Below are 24,685 nucleotides of genomic sequence, written 5' to 3'. Positions count from 1 at the left end.
CGCACACTCGCACGCACACACTCGCACACATTCAGACACACTCGCACTCACACACTCGCACACACTCGCACACAGTTGCACACTCTCGCACGCACACACTCGCACACACTCACACACACTTGCACACACTCGCACACACACTCATACACACTCGCACACACTCGCACACACACACATGCACACACACTCGCACACACACTCACACACACTCACACATGTTCGCACACACTCACATGCACACACTCACACACACTCGCACACACTCGCACCCACTCACTCGTGCACACTCACGCACACTCGGGCACATTTGCACACACTAGCACACACTCGCACACTCTCGCACACACACTCGCACACACACTCACACACACTCACACACACTCGCACACAATCGCACGCACACACTCGCATGCACACACTTGCACACACACTCGCACAGACACACTCGCACACATTCGCACACACTCACTCGCACACAAACTCGCACACACGCACACACTCACACACTCGCTCATGCACACTCGCACACACTCGCACCCACTCACTCTTGCACACTCCCGCACACTCAGGCACATTTGCACACACTCGCACACACACGCACACTATCGCACACACATTCGCACACACACTCGCACACACTCGAATGCACACACTCGCACGCACTTGCACACACACTCACACACACTCGCACACACTCACACACATTCGCAAACACTCACTCGCACACACGCACACACTCGCTCATACACACTCGCACACACTCACTCGAGCACACTCGCACACACTCGCTCATAAACACTCGCACACACTCACTCGAGCACCCTCGCACACACTCGCATGCACACACTCGCACACACTCGCACGCACACACTTGTACGCACTCGCACACACACTTGCACACACTTGCACACACTCGAACACACACACTCGCACACAATCGCACACACACTCGCACATACACTCATACACACTCGCACACACGCGCACACACTCGCACACACAGTCGCACACACTCACACACACACTCGCAAACACTCGCACACACTCATACACACACTCACTTACTCACACGCACACACTCGCACACACTCACACACTCGCGCACACTAGCAAACACTCGCAAGCACACACTCGCACAGACTCACACACACACTCACTCACACGCACACACTCGCACACACTCACACACACTCGCACACACTCACACACGCTCACACACATTTGCACACACTCGCACTCACTCACATGCAAAAACCCAAACACACTCACACACACTCACTCGCACACACTTGCACACACACGCACACACTCACACACACACTCATACACACTCGCACATACAGTCCTACACACGCACACACACACTCGCATCAACTCACACACACACTCGCACACACTCACACACACTCGCACACACACTCGCACACACTCGCACACACTCGTACACACTCACTCACACTCACACACACACTCGCACACAATTGAACACACTCGCACACACACTCGCACACACACTCACACACACTCGCACACACTCGCACACACTCGCACACACTTGCACACACACACTTGCACACACTCACACACACTTTCACACACTCGCACACACACTCGCACACACTCGCACACACTCGCACACACACATGCACACACACTCGCACACACTCACACACACTCGCACACACTCACACACACTCTCACAGACTCGCACACACTCACATGCACACACTAACACACACTCGCACCCACTCACTCGTGCACACTCGCGCACACTCGGGCACATTTGCACACACTCGCACACTCTCGCACACACACTCGCAAACACTCACTCACACTTGCACACACTCGCACGCACTCGCTGGCACACACTCGCACGCACATACTCACACACACACACTCACACACACACTCACACACACTCGCACATATTCGCACACACTCACTCGCACACAAACTCGCACACACGCACACACTCACACACACTCACTCATACACACTCGCACACACTCACACGCACACACTCACACGCACACACTCATGCACACTCGCACACACACTCGCACATACACTCATACACACTCGCACATACACTCATACACACTCGCACACACGCGCACAAACTCGCACACACAGTCGCACACATTCACACACAAACTCACAAACACTCGCACACACTCACAGACACACTCACTTACTCACACGCACACACTCACGCACACTCGCACACACTCACACACTCACGCACACTAGCAAACACTCGCAAGCACACACTCGCATAGATTCACACACACATTCACTCACACTTGCACACTCGTGCACAGTCACACACACTCGCACACACTCGCACATGCTTGCACACACTCGCACTCACTCGCACGCACACACCCGCACACACTCACACACACTCGCACACACTCACACACACACTCGCACGCACTTTCACACACACTCACACTAGCAAACACTCACAAGCACACACTCGCACAGACTCACACACACTCACTCACACGCACACACTCACACACACTCGCACACACTCGCACACGCTCACACACATTTGCACACACTCACACTCACTCACACGCACAAACCCAAACACACTCGCACGCACACACTCGCACACAATCACACACACTCGCACACACTCGCACACACTCACATGCACACACTCACAAACACTCGCACCCACTCACTCATGCACACTCGCGCACACTCGGGCACATTTGCACACACTCGCACACTCTCGCACACACACTAGCACGCACACACTCGCACACACACTCGCACACACACTCGCACAGACACACTCGCACACACTCACACACATTCACACGCACACACTCGCACATACACTCGCACACACTCGCACGCACTCACTCGTGCACACTCGCGCACACTCGGGCACATTTGCACACACTCACACACTCTCGCACACACACTTGCACACACACTCACAAACACTCACTCACACTTGCACACACTCGCATGCACTCGCTGGCACACACTCGCATGCACATACTCACACACACTCATACACACTCGCACACACTCGCACGCACACACTCACATGCACACACTCATGCACACTCGCACACACACTCGCACATACACTCATACACACTCGCACACACGCGCACACACTCGCACACACAGTCGCACACATTCACACACAAACTCACAAAGACTCGCACACACTCACACGCACACACTCGCGCACACTCACACACACTCACACACTCACGCACATTAGAAAACACTCGCAAGCACACACTCGCACAGATTCACACACGCATTCACTCACACTTGCACACTCGTGCACAGTCACACACACTCGCACACACTCGCACACGCTTGCACACACTCGCACTCACTCGCACGCACACACCCGCACACACTCACACACACTCGCACACACTCACACACACACTCGCACGCACTTTCACACACACTCGCACACACTCACACACTCACTCATGCACAATCGCACACACACACTCGCACACACTCGCACACACTCAATCACACTCACTCGCACACACTCCCACACACTCACACACACACTCGCACGCACTCGCACACACTTGAACACACGCACACACACTCATACACACTCGTACACACTCGCACACACACGCACACACACTCGCACACACTCGCACGCACACACTCGCACGCACACACTTGCACACACTCACAAACACACTTGCACACACTTGCACACACTCACACACACACTCACTCACAAGCACACACTCGCGCACACTCGCACAAACTCACACACTCGCGCACACTAGCACACACTCACTCGCACACACTCACACACACTCGCACCCACTCACTCGAGCACACTCGCACACACTTGCAAGCACACACTCGCACACATGCACAAACTCGTACGCACCCACTCGCACACACTTGCACACACTCAAACACACACACTCGCACCAACACTCGCACACACTCGCACAAACACTGGCACATAAACTCATACACACTCGCACACACGTGTACACACAGTCGCACACACTCACACACATACTCGCACACACACACTTGCACACACTCACACACACTCACACACACACACACTCGAACACACTCGCACACACTCGCACATACAGTCCTACACACTCACACACACAATCGCACACACTCACACACACTCCTACACACACTCGCACACACTCACACACACTCGCACGCACACTCGCACATACACTCATACACATTCGCACACACTCGCACACACTCGCACACACTTGCACACACACACTCACACTCACTCACACACACTTTCATACACTCGCACACACACTCATACACACTCGCACACACACATGCACACACACTCGCACACACTCACACACACTCGCACACACTCGCACACACTCACATGCACACACTCACATACACTCGCACCCACCCACTCGTGCACACTCGCGCACACTCGGGCACATTTGCACACACTCGCACACAATCTCGCACACACACTCGCACGCACACACTCGCACACACACTCGCACACACACTCGAACAGACACACTCGCACACATTCACACACAAACTCACAAAGACTCGCACACACTCACACGCACACACTCGCGCACACTCACACACACTCACACACTCACGCACATTAGAAAACACTCGCAAGCACACACTCGCACAGATTCACACACGCATTCACTCACACTTGCACACTCGTGCACAGTCACACACACTCGCACACACTCGCACACGCTTGCACACACTCGCACTCACTCGCACGCACACACCCGCACACACTCACACACACTCGCACACACTCACACACACACTCGCACGCACTTTCACACACACTCGCACACACTCACACACTCACTCATGCACAATCGCACACACACACTCGCACACACTCGCACACACTCAATCACACTCACTCGCACACACTCCCACACACTCACACACACACTCGCACGCACTCGCACACACTTGAACACATGCACACACACTCATACACACTCGTACACACTCGCACACACACGCACACACACTCGCACACACTCGCACGCACACACTCGCACGCACACACTTGCACACACTCACAAACACACTTGCACACACTTGCACACACTCACACACACACTCACTCACACGCACACACTCGCGCACACTCGCACAAACTCACACACTCGCGCACACTAGCACACACTCACTCGCACACACTCACACACACTCGCACCCACTCACTCGAGCACACTCGCACACACTCGCAAGCACACACTCGCACACATGCACACACTCGTACGCACCCACTCGCACACACTTGCACACACTCAAACACACACACTCGCACCAACACTCGCACACACTCGCACAAACACTGGCACATAAACTCATACACACTCGCACACACACGTGTACACACAGTCGCACACACTCACACACATACTCGCACACACACACTTGCACACACTCACACACACTCACACACACACACACTCGAACACACTCGCACACACTCGCACATACAGTCCTACACACTCACACACACAATCGCACACACTCACACACACTCCTACACACACTCGCACACACTCACACACACTCGCACGCACACTCGCACATACACTCATACACATTCGCACACACTCGCACACACTCGCACACACTTGCACACACACACTCACACACACTCACACACACTTTCATACACTCGCACACACACTCATACACACTCGCACACACACATGCACACACACTCGCACACACTCACACACACTCGCACACACTCGCACACACTCACATGCACACACTCACATACACTCGCACCCACCCACTCGTGCACACTCGCGCACACTCGGGCACATTTGCACACACTCGCACACACTCGCACACTCTCGCACACACACTTGCACGCACACACTCGCACACACACTCGAACAGACACACTCGCACACATTCGCACACACTCACTCGCACACAAACTCGCACACACGCACACACTCAGACGCACACACTCGCACATACACTCGCACACACTCGCACACACTCGCACACAAACTCGCAAACACACACTCGCACACACTCGCACACACTCACTCATACGCACTCACACACACACTCACACACAATTGCACACACTCGAACACACTCGTACTCACACACTCGCACACACACTTGCACACACAGTCCTACACACTCACACACACACTCGGAAACACTCGCACGCACTTACACACACACTTACTCACGCACACTAGCACACACTCGCACGCCCACACTCGCACACTCTCGCACACATTTGCGCGTGCTCGCACGCACTCGCACACACACGCACACACTTGCACAAACTCATACACACTCATACACAATCGCACACAGACTCGCATACACACACCCGCATTCACTCGCACGCACTCGCACGAACACACGCACACACTTGCACAAACTCACAGACACTCGCACACACTCATACACAATTGCACACACACTCGCACACACACACTCGCCCACACTCGCACACTCTCGCACACACTCGCACACACTCACACACACACACTCGCACACACTGGCACACACTCGCACATACACTCATACACACTCGCACACACTCACACGCACACACATTTGCACTCACACACTCGCACACACTCGCGCGCACACACTCCAACACACACACTCGCACGCACACACTCGCACACACACTCACACACGAACTCGCACACACTCGCACACACTCACTAGCACACAATCGCACACAAACTCGCACACACACTCACACACACTCACTCATACACACACACTTACTCACACACACTCACACACACTCGCACACACTCTCACCAATTCACTCGAGCACACTCGCACACACTCGCACGCACACACTTACATGCACACATTCGTGCACACTCGCGCACACTCGCACGCACACACACGCACACATTCGGACACACTCACACTCACACACTCGCACAGTCGCACACACTCGCACACACTCGCACGCACACACTCGCACACACTCAAACACACTTGCACACACTCGCACACACACTCATACACACTCGCACACACACACATGCACACACACTCGCACACACACTCACACACACTCGCACACGTTCGCACACACTCACATGCACACACTCACACACACTCGCACACACTCGCCCCCACTCACTCGTGCACACTCACGCACAGTCGGGCACATTTGCACACACTCGCACACACTCGCACACTCTCGCACACACACTCGCACACACACTCGCACACACTCACACACACTCGCACACAATCGCACGCACACACTCGCACGCACACACTCGCACACACACTCGCACAGACACACTCGCACACACTCGCACACATTCGCACACACTCACTCGCACACAAACTCGCACACACGCACACACTCACACACACTCGCTCATGCACACTCGCACACACTCGCACACACTCACTCGTGCACACTCCCGCACACTCAGGCACATTTGCACACACTCGCACACTCTCGCACACACACTCGCACACAAACTCGCACACACTCGCACACACTCGAACACACACACTCACACACACTCGCACACAATCGCACGCACACACTTGCACGCACACACTTGCACGCACACACTTGCACACACACTTGCACAGACACACTCGCACACATTCGCACACACTCACTCGCACACAAACTCGCACACACGCACACACTCACACACACTCGCTCATGCACACTCGCACACACTCGCACCCACTCACTCGTGCACACTCCCGCACACTCAGGCACATTTGCACACACTCGCACACACTCGCACACTCTCGCACACACACTCGCACACACACTCGCACACACTCACTCACACTTGCACACACTCGAACGCACACACTCGCACACACTCGCACACACACTCGCACACACTCGCACACACACTCACACACACTCGCACACACTCACACACATTCGGACACACTCACTCGCACACAAACTCGCACACACGCACACACTCGCTCATACACAATCGCACACACTCGCACACACTCACTCGAGCACACTCGCACACACTCGCACGCACACACTCGCACACACTCACACGCACACACTCATGCACACTCGCACACACTTGTACGCACTCGCACACACACTTGCACACACTTGCACACACTCGAACACACACACTCGCACACACACTCGCACATACACTCATACACACTCGCACACACGCGCACACACTCGCACACACAGTCGCACACACTCACACACACACTCGAGCACACTCGCACACACTCGCACGCACACACTCGCACACACTCACACGCACACATTCATGCACACTCGCACACACTTGTACGCACTCGCACACACACTTGCACACACTTGCACACACTCGAACACACACACTCGCACACACTCGCACACACACTCGCACATACACTCATACACACTCGCACACACGCGCACACACTCGCACACACAGTCGCACACACTCACACACACACTCGCAAACACTCGCACACACTCACACACACACTCACTTACTCACACGCACACACTCGCACACACTCACACACTCGCGCACACTAGCAAACACTCGCAAGCACATACTCGCACAGACTCACACACACACTCACTCACACGCACACACACGCACACACTCGCACACACTCACACACACTCGCACACAATCGCACACACTCGCACACACTCACACACACACTCACTCACACGCACACACTCGCACACACTCACACACACTTGCACACACTCGCACTCACTCACACGCAAAAACCCAAACACACTCGCACGCACAAACTCGCACACACACTCGCACACACTCACTCGCACACACTTGCACACACTCGCACACACTCACACACACACTCATACACACTCGCACATACAGTCCTACACACTCACACACACAATCGCACACACTCGCACACACTCACACACACACTCGCACACACTCACACACACACTCGCACACACACATGCACACACACTCGCACCCACTCGCACCCACTCGCACACAATCACACACACTCACACACACTCGCACACACTCACATGCACACACTCACACACACTCGCAACCACTCACTCGTGCACACTCGCGCACACTCGGGCACATTTGCACACACTCGCACACTCTCGCACACACACTCGCACGCACACACTCGAACACACACTCGCACACACACTCGCTCAGACACACTCGCACACATTCGCACACACTCACTCGCACACAAACTCGCACACACGCACACACTCACACGCACACACTCGCACATACACTCGCAAACACTCGCACGCACTCACTCGTGCACACTCGCGCACACTCGGGCACATTTGCACACACTTCCACACTCTCGCACACACACTTGCACACACACTCGCAAACACTCACTCACACTTGCACACACTCGCACGCACTCGCACGCACACACTCGCACGCACATACTCACACACACTCACACACACACTCACACACACTCGCACAAATTCGCACACACTCACTCGCACACAAACTCGCACACACGCACACACTTACACACACTCACTCATACACACTCGCACACACTCGCACGCACACACTCACACGTACACACTCATGCACACTCGCACACACACTCGCACATAAAACTCATACACACTCGCACATACACTCATACACACTCGCACACACGCGCACACACTCGCACACACAGTCGCACACATTCACACACAAACTCACAAACACTCGCACACACTCACACACACACTCACTTACTCACACGCACACACTCGCGCACACTCGCACACACTCACACACTCACGTGCACTAGCAAACACTCGCAAGCACACACTCGCACAGACTCACACACACACTCACTCACACGCACACACTCGCACACACTCACACACACTCGCACACACTCACAAACACACTCGCACGCACTTTCACACACATTCGCACACACTCGCACACACTCAATCACACTCACTCGCACACACTCCCACACACTCACACACACACTCGCACGCACTCGCACACACTTGCACACACACACACACTCATACACACTCGTACACACTCGCACACACACGCACACACACACTCGAACACACTCGCACGCACACACTTGCACACACTCACAAACACACTTGCACACACTTGCACACACTCACACACACACTCAATCACACGCACACACTCGCGCACACTCGCACAAACTCACACACTCGCGCACACTAGCACACACTCACTCGCACACACTCACACACACTCGCACCCACTCACTCGAGCACACTCGCACACTCTCGCAAGCACACACTCGCACACACGCACACACTCGTACACACTCGTACACCCACTCGCACACACTTGCACACACTCAAACACACACACTCGCACCCACACTCACACACACTCGCACATACACTCATACACATTCGCACACACACGTGCACACACAGTCGCACACACTCACACACACACTCGCACACACACACTTGCACACACTCACACACACTCACACACTCGCGCACACACACACTCGAACACACTCGCACACACTCGCACATACAGTCCTACACACTCACACACACAATCGCACACACTCACACACACTCCTACACACACTCGCACACACTCACACACACTCGCACACACAATCGCACATACACTAATAGACATTCGCACACACTCGCACACACTCGCACACACTTGCACACACACACTCGCACACACTCACACACACTTTCACACACTCGCACACACACTCATACACACTCGCACACACTCGCACACACACATGCACACACACTCGCACACACTCACACACACTCGCACACACTCGCACACACTCACATGCACACACTCACACACACTCGCACCCACTCACTCGTGCACACTCGCGCACACTTGGGCACATTTGCACACACTCGCACACACTCGCACACTCTCGCACACACACTCGCACGCACACACTCGCACACACACTCGCACACACACTCGAACAGACACACTCGCACACATTCGCACATACTCACTCGCACACAAACTCGCACACACGCACACACTCACACGCACACACTCGCACATACACTCGCACACACTCGCACACACTCGCACACACTCGCACACACACTCGCAAACACTCACTCATACGCACTCACACACACACTCGCACACAATTGCACACACTCGAACACACACTCGTACTCAAACACTCGCACACACACGCGCACACACTGTCCTACACACTCACACACAGACTCGGAAACACTCGCACACACTTACACACACACTTACTCATGCACACTCGCACACACTCACACACTCGCGCACACTAGCACACACTCGCACGCCCACACTCGCACACTCTCGCACACATTTGCGCGTGCTCGCACGCACTCGCACACACACGCACACACTTGCACAAACTCACACACACTCCTCTACACACTCGCACACACTCACACACACTCGCACACACACTCGCACATACACTCATACACATTCGCACACACTCGCACACACTCGCACACACTTGCACACACACACTCGCACACACTCACACACTTTCACACACTCGCACACACACTCATACACACTCGCACACACTCACACACACACATGCACACACACTTGCACACACTCACTCACACTCGCACACACTCGCACACACTCACATGCACACACTCACACACACTCGCACCCACTCACTCGTGCACACTCACGCACACTCGGGCACATTTGCACACACTCGCACACACTCGCACACTCTCGCACACACACTCGCACGCACACACTCGCACACACACTCGAACAGACACACTCGCACACATTCGCACACACTCACTCGCACACAAACTCGCACACATGCACACACTCACACGCACACACTCGCACATACACTCGCACACACTCGCACACACTCGCACACACTCGCACACACACTCGCAAACACACACTCGCACACACTCGCACACACTCACTCATACGCACTCACACACACACTCGCACACAATTGCACACACTCGAACACACTCATACTCACACACTCGCACACACACTCACACACACAGTCCTACACACTCACACACACACTCGGAAACACTCGCACGCACTTACACACACACCTACTCACGCACACTCGCACACACTCACACACTCGCGCACACTAGCACACACTCGCACGCCCACACTCGCACACTCTCGCACACATTTGCACATGCTCGCACGCACTCGCACACACACGCACACACTTGCACAAACTCACACACACTCATACACAATCGCAATCACACTCGCACACACACTCGCACATACACTCGCACATACACTCATACACACTCGCACACACACGTGCACACACAGTCGCACACTCTCACACACACACTTGCACACACACACTTGCACACACTCGCACACACACACTCGAACACACTCGCACACACTCACACACACACACTCACACACACTGGCACACACTCGCACATACACTCATACACACTCGCACACACTCACACGCACACACATTCGCACTCACACACTCGCACACACTCGCGCGCACACACTCGAACACACACACTCGCACGCACACACTCGCACACACACTCGCACAAAAACTCGCACACACTCGCACACACTCACTCGCACACACTCGCACACAAACTCGCACAAACACTCACACACACACACTCACTCATACACACACACTTACTCGCACACAATCACACACACTCGCACACACTCTCACCAATTCACTCGAGCACACTCACACACACTCGCACGCACACACTCGCACACATTCGGACACACTCTCACTCACACACTCGCACACTCGCACACACTCGCACACACTCGCACGCACACACTTGCACACACTCGCACACACTTGAACACACTCGCACACACACTAATGCACACTCGCACACACGCGCACACACACACATGCACACACACTCACACACACTCGCACACGTTCGCACCCACTCACATGCACACACTCACACACACTCGCACCCACTCGCACCCACTCACTCGTGCACACTCACGCACAGTCGGGCACATTTGCACACACTCGCACAAACTCGCACACTCTCGCACAAACACTCGCACACACACTCGCACACACTCACACACACTCGCACACAATCGCACGCACACACTCACACGCACACACTCGCACACACACTCGCACAGACACAATCGCACACACTCGCACACATTCGCACACACTCACTCGCACACAAACTCGCACACACGCACACACTCACACACACTCGCTCATGCACACTCGCACACACTCGCACCCACTCACTCGTGCACACTCCCGCACACTCAGGCACATTTGCACACACTCGCACACACTCACACACTCTTGCACACACACTCGCACACACACTCGCACACAAACTCGCACACACCCGCACACAAACTCGCACACACTCGCACACACTCACTCGCACACACTCGCACACAAACTCGCACACACACACTCACACACACTCACTCATACACACTCACACACACTTACTCGCACACACTCACACACACCCGCACACCCTCTCACCAATTCACTCGAGCACACTCGCGCACACTCGCACACACTCACACACTCACGCACAATAGCAAACACTCGCAAGCACACACTCGCACAGACTCACACACAAATTCACTCACACTTGCACACTCGTGCACAGGCACACACACTCGCACACTCTCGCACACGCTTGCACACACTCGCACTCACTCGCACGCACACACCGGCACACACTCACACACACTCGCACACACTCACACATACACTCGCACGCACTTTCACACACACTCGCACACACTCACAAACTCACTCATACACAATCGCACACACACTCGCACACACTCGCACACACTCAATCACACTCACTCGCACACTCTCCCAGACACTCACACACACACTCGCACGCACTCGCACACACTTGCACACACGCACACACACTCATACACACTCGTACACACTCGCACACACACGAACACACACACTCGCACACACTCGCACGCACACACTCGCACGCACACACTTGCACACACTCACAAACACACTTGCACACACTTGCACACACTCACACACACACTCACTCACACGCACACACTCGCGCACACTCGCACAAACTCACACACTCGCGCACACTAGCACACACTCACTCGCACACACTCACACACACTCGCACCCACTCACTCGAGCACACTCGCACACACTCGCAAGCACACACTCGCACACACGTACACACTCGTACGCACTCGTACACCCACTCGCACACACTTGCACACACTCAAACACACACACTCACACCGACACTCGCACACACTCGCACACACACTCGCACATACACTCATACACACTCGCACACACACGTGCACACACAGTCGCACACTCTCACACACACACTTGCACACACACACTCGCACACACTCGCGCGCACACACTCGAACACACACACTCGCACGCACACACTCGCACACACACTCGCACAAAAACTCGCACACACTCGCACACACTCACTCGCACACACTCGCACACAAACTCGCACAAACACTCACACACACACACTCACTCATACACACACACTTACTCGCACACAATCACACACACTCGCACACACTCTCACCAATTCACTCGAGCACACTCACACACACTCGCACGCACACACTCGCACACATTCGGACACACTCTCACTCACACACTCGCACACTCGCACACACTCGCACACACTCGCACGCACACACTTGCACACACTCGCACACACTTGAACACACTCGCACACACACTAATGCACACTCGCACACACGCGCACACACACACATGCACACACACTCACACACACTCGCACACGTTCGCACCCACTCACATGCACACACTCACACACACTCGCACCCACTCGCACCCACTCACTCGTGCACACTCACGCACAGTCGGGCACATTTGCACACACTCGCACAAACTCGCACACTCTCGCACAAACACTCGCACACACACTCGCACACACTCACACACACTCGCACACAATCGCACGCACACACTCGCACGCACACACTCGCACACACACTCGCACAGACACAATCGCACACACTCGCACACATTCGCACACACTCACTCGCACACAAACTCGCACACACGCACACACTCACACACACTCGCTCATGCACACTCGCACACACTCGCACCCACTCACTCGTGCACACTCCCGCACACTCAGGCACATTTGCACACACTCGCACACACTCACACACTCTTGCACACACACTCGCACACACACTCGCACACAAACTCGCACACACCCGCACACAAACTCGCACACACTCGCACACACTCACTCGCACACACTCGCACACAAACTCGCACACACACACTCACACACACTCACTCATACACACTCACACACACTTACTCGCACACACTCACACACACCCGCACACCCTCTCACCAATTCACTCGAGCACACTCGCGCACACTCGCACACACTCACACACTCACGCACAATAGCAAACACTCGCAAGCACACACTCGCACAGACTCACACACAAATTCACTCACACTTGCACACTCGTGCACAGGCACACACACTCGCACACTCTCGCACACGCTTGCACACACTCGCACTCACTCGCACCCACACACCGGCACACACTCACACACACTCGCACACACTCACACATACACTCGCACGCACTTTCACACACACTCGCACACACTCACAAACTCACTCATACACAATCGCACACACACTCGCACACACTCGCACACACTCAATCACACTCACTCGCACACTCTCCCAGACACTCACACACACACTCGCACGCACTCGCACACACTTGCACACACGCACACACACTCATACACACTCGTACACACTCGCACACACACGCACACACACACTCGCACACACTCGCACGCACACACTCGCACGCACACACTTGCACACACTCACAAACACACTTGCACACACTTGCACACACTCACACACACACTCACTCACACGCACACACTCGCGCACACTCGCACAAACTCACACACTCGCGCACACTAGCACACACTCACTCGCACACACTCACACACACTCGCACCCACTCACTCGAGCACACTCGCACACACTCGCAAGCACACACTCGCACACACGTACACACTCGTACGCACTCGTACACCCACTCGCACACACTTGCACACACTCAAACACACACACTCACACCCACACTCGCACACACTCGCACACACACTCGCACATACACTCATACACACTCGCACACACACGTGCACACACAGTCTCACACACACACTTGCACACACACACTTGCACACACTCACACACTTGCACACACACACACACTCGAACACACTCGCACACACTCGCACATACAGTCCTACACACTCACACACACAATCGCACACACTCACACACACTCCTACACACACTCGCACACACTCACACACACTCGCACACACACTCGCACATACACTCATACACATTCGCACACACTCGCGCACACTAGCACACACTCACTCGCACACACTCACACACACTCGCACCCACTCACTCGAGCACACTCGCACACACTCGCAAGCACACACTCGCACACACGTACACACTCGTACGCACTCGTACACCCACTCGCACACACTTGCACACACTCAAACACACACACTCACACCGACACTCGCACACACTCGCACACACACTCGCACATACACTCATACACACTCGCACACACACGTGCACACACAGTCGCACACTCTCACACACACACTTGCACACACACACTTGCACACACTCGCACACACACACTCGAACACACTCGCACACACTCACACACACACACTCACACACACTGGCACACACTCGCACATACACTCATACACACTCGCACACACTCACACGCACACACATTCGCACTCACACACTCGCACACACTCGCGCGCACACACTCGAACACACACACTCGCACGCACACACTCGCACACACACTCGCACAAAAACTCGCACACACTCGCACACACTCACTCGCACACACTCGCACACAAACTCGCACAAACACTCACACACACACACTCACTCATACACACACACTTACTCGCACACAATCACACACACTCGCACACACTCTCACCAATTCACTCGAGCACACTCACACACACTCGCACGCACACACTCGCACACATTCGGACACACTCTCACTCACACACTCGCACACTCGCACACACTCGCACACACTCGCACACACTCGCACACACTTGAACACACTCGCACACACACTAATGCACACTCGCACACACGCGCACACACACACATGCACACACACTCACACACACTCGCACACGTTCGCACCCACTCACATGCACACACTCACACACACTCGCACCCACTCGCACCCACTCACTCGTGCACACTCACGCACAGTCGGGCACATTTGCACACACTCGCACAAACTCGCACACTCTCGCACAAACACTCGCACACACACTCGCACACACTCACACACACTCGCACACAATCGCACGCACACACTCGCACGCACACACTCGCACACACACTCGCACAGACACAATCGCACACACTCGCACACATTCGCACACACTCACTCGCACACAAACTCGCACACACGCACACACTCACACACACTCGCTCATGCACACTCGCACACACTCGCACCCACTCACTCGTGCACACTCCCGCACACTCAGGCACATTTGCACACACTCGCACACACTCACACACTCTTGCACACACACTCGCACACACACTCGCACACAAACTCGCACACACTCGCACACAAACTCGCACACACTCGCACACACTCACTCGCACACACTCGCACACAAACTCGCACACACACACTCACACACACTCACTCATACACACTCACACACACTTACTCGCACACACTCACACACACCCGCACACCCTCTCACCAATTCACTCGAGCACACTCGCGCACACTCGCACACACTCACACACTCACGCACAATAGCAAACACTCGCAAGCACACACTCGCACAGACTCACACACAAATTCACTCACACTTGCACACTCGTGCACAGTCACACACACTCGCACACTCTCGCACACGCTTGCACACACTCGCACTCACTCGCACGCACACACCGGCACACACTCACACACACTCGCACACACTCACACATACACTCGCACGCACTTTCACACACACTCGCACACACTCACAAACTCACTCATACACAATCGCACACACACTCGCACACACTCGCACACACTCAATCACACTCACTCGCACACTCTCCCAGACACTCACACACACACTCGCACGCACTCGCACACACTTGCACACACGCACACACACTCATACACACTCGTACACACTCGCACACACACGCACACACACACTCGCACACACTCGCACGCACACACTTGCACACACTCACAAACACACTTGCACACACTTGCACACACTCACACACACACTCACTCACACGCACACACTCGCGCACACTCGCACAAACTCACACACTCGCGCACACTAGCACACACTCACTCGCACACACTCACACACACTCGCACCCACTCACTCGAGCACACTCGCACACACTCGCAAGCAAACACTCGCACACACGTACACACTCGTACGCACTCGTACACCCACTCGCACACACTTGCACACACTCAAACACACACACTCACACCCACACTCGCACACACTCGCACACACACTCGCACATACACTCATACACACTCGCACACACACGTGCACACACAGTCGCACACACTCACACACACACTTGCACACACACACTTGCACACACTCACACACTTGCACACACACACACACACACACTCGAACACACTCGCACACACTCGCACATACAGTCCTACACACTCACACACACAATCGCACACACTCACACACACTCCTACACACACTCGCACACACTCACACACACTCGCACACACACTCGCACATACACTCATACACATTCGCACACACTCGCGCACACTAGCACACACTCACTCGCACACACTCACACACACTCGCACCCACTCACTCGAGCACACTCGCACACACTCGCAAGCACACACTCGCACACACGTACACACTCGTATGCACTCGTACACCCACTCGCACACACTTGCACACACTCAAACACACACACTCACACCGACACTCGCACACACTCGCACACACACTCGCACATACACTCATACACACTCGCACACACACGTGCACACACAGTCACACACACTCACACACACACTTGCACACACACACTTGCACACACTCACACACTTGCACACACACACACACTCGAACACACTCGCACACACTCGCACATACAGTCCTACACACTCACACACACAATCGCACACACTCACACACACTCCTACACACACTCGCACACACTCACACACACTCGCACACACACTCGCACACACTCACACACACTCCTACACACACTCGCACACACTCACACACACTCGCACACACACTCGCACATACACTCATACACATTCGCACACACTTGCACACACACACTCGCACACACTCACACACACTTTCACACACTCGCACACACACTCATACACACTCGCACATACTCGCACACACACATGCACACACACTCGCACACACTCACACACACTCGCACACACTCGCACACACTCACATGCACACACTCACACACACTCGCACCCACTCACTCGTGCACACTCGCGCACACTCGGGCACATTTGCACACACTCATACACACTCGTACACACTTGCACACACACGCACACACACTTGCACACGCACGCACACACTCGCACGCACACACTCACACACACTCGCACACAATCACACGCACACACTCGCACACACTCACTCATGCACACACTCACACACACTCGCACACACACACTCGCACACACACTCGAACACACTTGCACACACTCACACACACACTCGCACTCATACACAATCACACACACACTCGCACACACACTTGCACACACTCTCACACACACTCGCACACACACACTCGAACAGACTCGCACACACTCGCACATACAGTCCTACGCACTCACACACACAATCGCACACACTCGCACACACTCGCACACACTCACACACACTCGCGCACACTCACACACACACTCGCACACACACTCGCACATACACTCATACACATTCGCACACACACTCGCACACATAGTCCTACACACACACTCGCAAACACTCACACACACTCACACACACACTCACTCACTCACACGCACACACTCACACACACTCACACACACTCACACGCACACCCTCACGCATACTCGCACACACTCGCGCACACTCGCATACACTCACACGCCCACACTTGCACACTTTCGCACACATTTGCACACACTCACACTCACTCGCACGCACTCGCACGCACACACTTGCACACACTCGCACACACTCACACACACACTCGGACACACACACTCGCACACATTCGCACACACTCGCACACACTTGCACTCACTCACTCACACTCACTCGCACACACTTGCACACACTCGCACATACACTCATACACACTCGCACACACGCACACACACACTCGCACACACTCGCACGCACACACTCACACACATACACTCGCACACACTCGCACGCACACACTCGCACACAAACTCGCACACATGCACACACACTCACTCATACACACTCGCACACACTCACTCGCACACACTCACACACACTCGCACACTCTCACACCCAGTCACTTGAGCACACTCGCACACACTCGTACGCACACACTAGCGCACACTCGCACTCACTCGCTCGCACACACTTGCACACACACACAGACTCGCACACACTCGCACACACTCACACGCACACACTCGCACACACTCTCGCACACACACACACTCGCACACACTTGCACACACTCGAATACACTCGCACACACACACTCGCACACACTCACACACACTTGCACACACACTCATACACACTCGCACACACTCGCACACACACGCACACACACTCGCACACACTCGCGCACACTCGCACTCGCACACACACTCACACACACTCGCACACGCTCGCACACATTTGCACACACTCGCACTCACTCGCACGCACACACCTGTGCACACTCACACACACTCGCACACACTTTCACACACACTCGCACACACTCACTCATACACAATCGCACACACACACTCGCAGAAACTCGCACACACTCGCACACACTTTGACACACACTCGCACACACTTGCACACACTCACTCATACACAATCGCTCACACGCACACTCGCACACACAATCGCACACACACACGCACGCACTCGCACACACTTGCACACACACGCACACACACTCGTACACACTTGCACACACACGCACACACACTTGCACACGCACGCACACACTCGCACGCACACACTCACACACACTCGCACACACTCACACACACACACTCGCACACACTCGCACACACTCACTCATGCACACACTCACACACACTCGCACACACACACTCGCACACACACTCGAACACACTTGCACACACTCACACACACACTCGCACTCATACACAATCACACACACACACTCGCACACACACTTGCACACACTCACACACACTCACACACACTCGCACACACACACTCGAACAGACTCACACACACTCGCACATACAGTCCTACGTACTCACACACACAATCGCACACACTCGCACACACTCACACACACACATACACACTCGCACATACAGTCCTACGCACTCACACACACAATCGCACACACTCCTACACACACTCGCACACACTCACACACACAATCGCACACACTCGCACACACTCCTACACACACTCGCACACACTCACACACACACTCGCACACACTCGCACACACTCGCACACACACTCGCACACACTCACTCATGCACATACTCACACACACTCGCACACACACACTCGCACACACACTCGAACACACTTGCACACACTCACACACACACTCGCACTCATACACAATCACACACACACACTCGCACACACACACTCGCACACACACTTGCACACACTCACACACACTCACACACACTCGCACACACACACTCGAACAGACTTGCACACACTCGCACATACAGTCCTACGCACTCAAACACACAATCGCACACACTCGCACACACTCACACACACTCGCACACACTCGCACACACTCGCACACACACTCGCACACACACTCGCACATACACTCATACACATTCGCACACATACTCGCACACACAGTCCTACACACACACTCGCAAACACTCACACACACTCACACACACACTCACTCACTCACATGCACACACTCACACACACTCACACTCACAAACACACTCACACGCACACCCTCACGCATACTCGCACATACTCGCATACACTCACACGCCCACACTTGCACACTTTCGCACACATTTGCACACACTCACACTCACTCGCACGCACTCGCACGCACACACTCGCACACACTCGCACACACTCACACACACACACTCGCACACATTCGCACACACTCGCACACACTTGCACTCACTCACTCACACTCACTCGCACACACTTGCACACACTCGCACATACACTCATACACACTCGCACACACGCACACACACACTCGCACACTCGCACACACTCGCACGCACACACTTGCACGCATACACTCGCACACACACACTCGCACACATTTGCACACACTGTCTCGCACACACTCGCACACAAACTCGCATACATGCACACACACTCACTCATACACACTCGCACACACTCACTCGCACACACTCACACACACTCACTCGAGCACACTCGCACACACTCGTACGCACACACTCGTGCACACTCGCACTCACTCGCTCGCACATACTTGCACACACTCACACACACAGACTCGCACACACTCGCACACACTCACACGCACACACTCGCACACACTCACACACACACACTAGCACACACTCACACACTCGCACACACTCACTCGCACACACTTGCACACAATCACACCCACACTCGCAGAGACTCGCACACACTCACTCATGCACACACTCACACACACTCGCACACACACACTCGCACACACTCGAACGCACACACTCACACACACTCGCACTCACACACTCGCACACATTTGCACACACTCACTCGCACACAAACTCGCACACACGCACACACTCAAACACACTCACTCATACACACTCGAACACACTTGCACACACTCACACACACTCGCACACACACACTCGCACACACACACTTGCACACACTCACACACACTCACACACTCGCACACACTCCTACACACACTCGTACACACTCGCACACACTCGCACACACACCCGCACATACACTCATACACATTTGCACACACTCGCACACACACTCACACACACAGTCCTACACACTCAAACACACACTCGCAAACACTCGCACACACTCACACACACTCACTCACTAACACGCACACACTCGCGCACACTCACCCACACTCACACACTCATGCACACTAGCACACACTCACAAGCACAGACTCACACTCACACACACTCACTCACACGCACACACTCGCGCACACTCGCACACACTCACACACACTTGCGCACACTCGCACGCCCACACTAGCACACTCGCACACTCTCGCACACTCGCACACACTCGCACGCACACACTCGCATGCATACACTCGCACACACACACTCGCACACATTTGCACACACTGTCTCGCACACACTCGCACACAAACTCGCACACATGCACACACACTCACTCATACACACTCGCACACACTCACTCGCACACACTCACACACACTCACTCGAGCACACTCGCACACACTCGGACGCACACACTCACGCACACTCGCACTCACTCGCTCGCACACACTTGCACTCAATCACACACACACTCGCAGAGACTCGCACACACTCACTCATGCACACACTCACACACACTCGCACACACACACTCGCACACACTCGAACGCACACACTCACACACACTCGCACACACACACTCGCACACATTTGCACACACTCACTCGCACACAAACTCGCACACACGCACACACTCAAACACACTCACTCATACACACTCGAACACACTTGCACACACTCACACACACTCGCACACACACACTCGCACACACACACTTGCACACACTCACACACACTCACACACTCGCACACACTCCTACACACACTCGTACACACTCGCACACACTCACACACACACCCGCACATACACTCATACACATTTGCACACACTCGCACACACACTCACACACACAGTCCTACACACTCAAACACACACTCGCAAACACTCGCACACACTCACACACACTCACTCACTAACACGCACACACTCGCGCACACTCACCCACACTCACACACTCATGCACACTAGCACACACTCACAAGCACAGACTCACACTCACACACACTCACTCACACGTACACACTCGCACACACTCGCACACACTCACACACACTTGCGCACACTCGCACACACTCGCACGCCCACACTAGCACACTCTCGCACACTCTCGCACACACTCACTCACTAACACGCACACACTCGCGCACACTCACCCACACTCACACACTCATGCACACTAGCACACACTCACAAGCACAGACTCACACTCACACACACTCACTCACACGTACACACTCGCACACACTCGCACACACTCACACACACT

Source organism: Phyllobates terribilis, unplaced genomic scaffold (assembly GCF_046119375.1).
Source record: "Phyllobates terribilis strain yellow unplaced genomic scaffold, ASM4611937v1 Scaffold_126__1_contigs__length_5098115, whole genome shotgun sequence".
Taxonomy (NCBI): domain Eukaryota; kingdom Metazoa; phylum Chordata; class Amphibia; order Anura; family Dendrobatidae; genus Phyllobates; species Phyllobates terribilis.
This window is presented reverse-complemented; position numbering follows the sequence as displayed.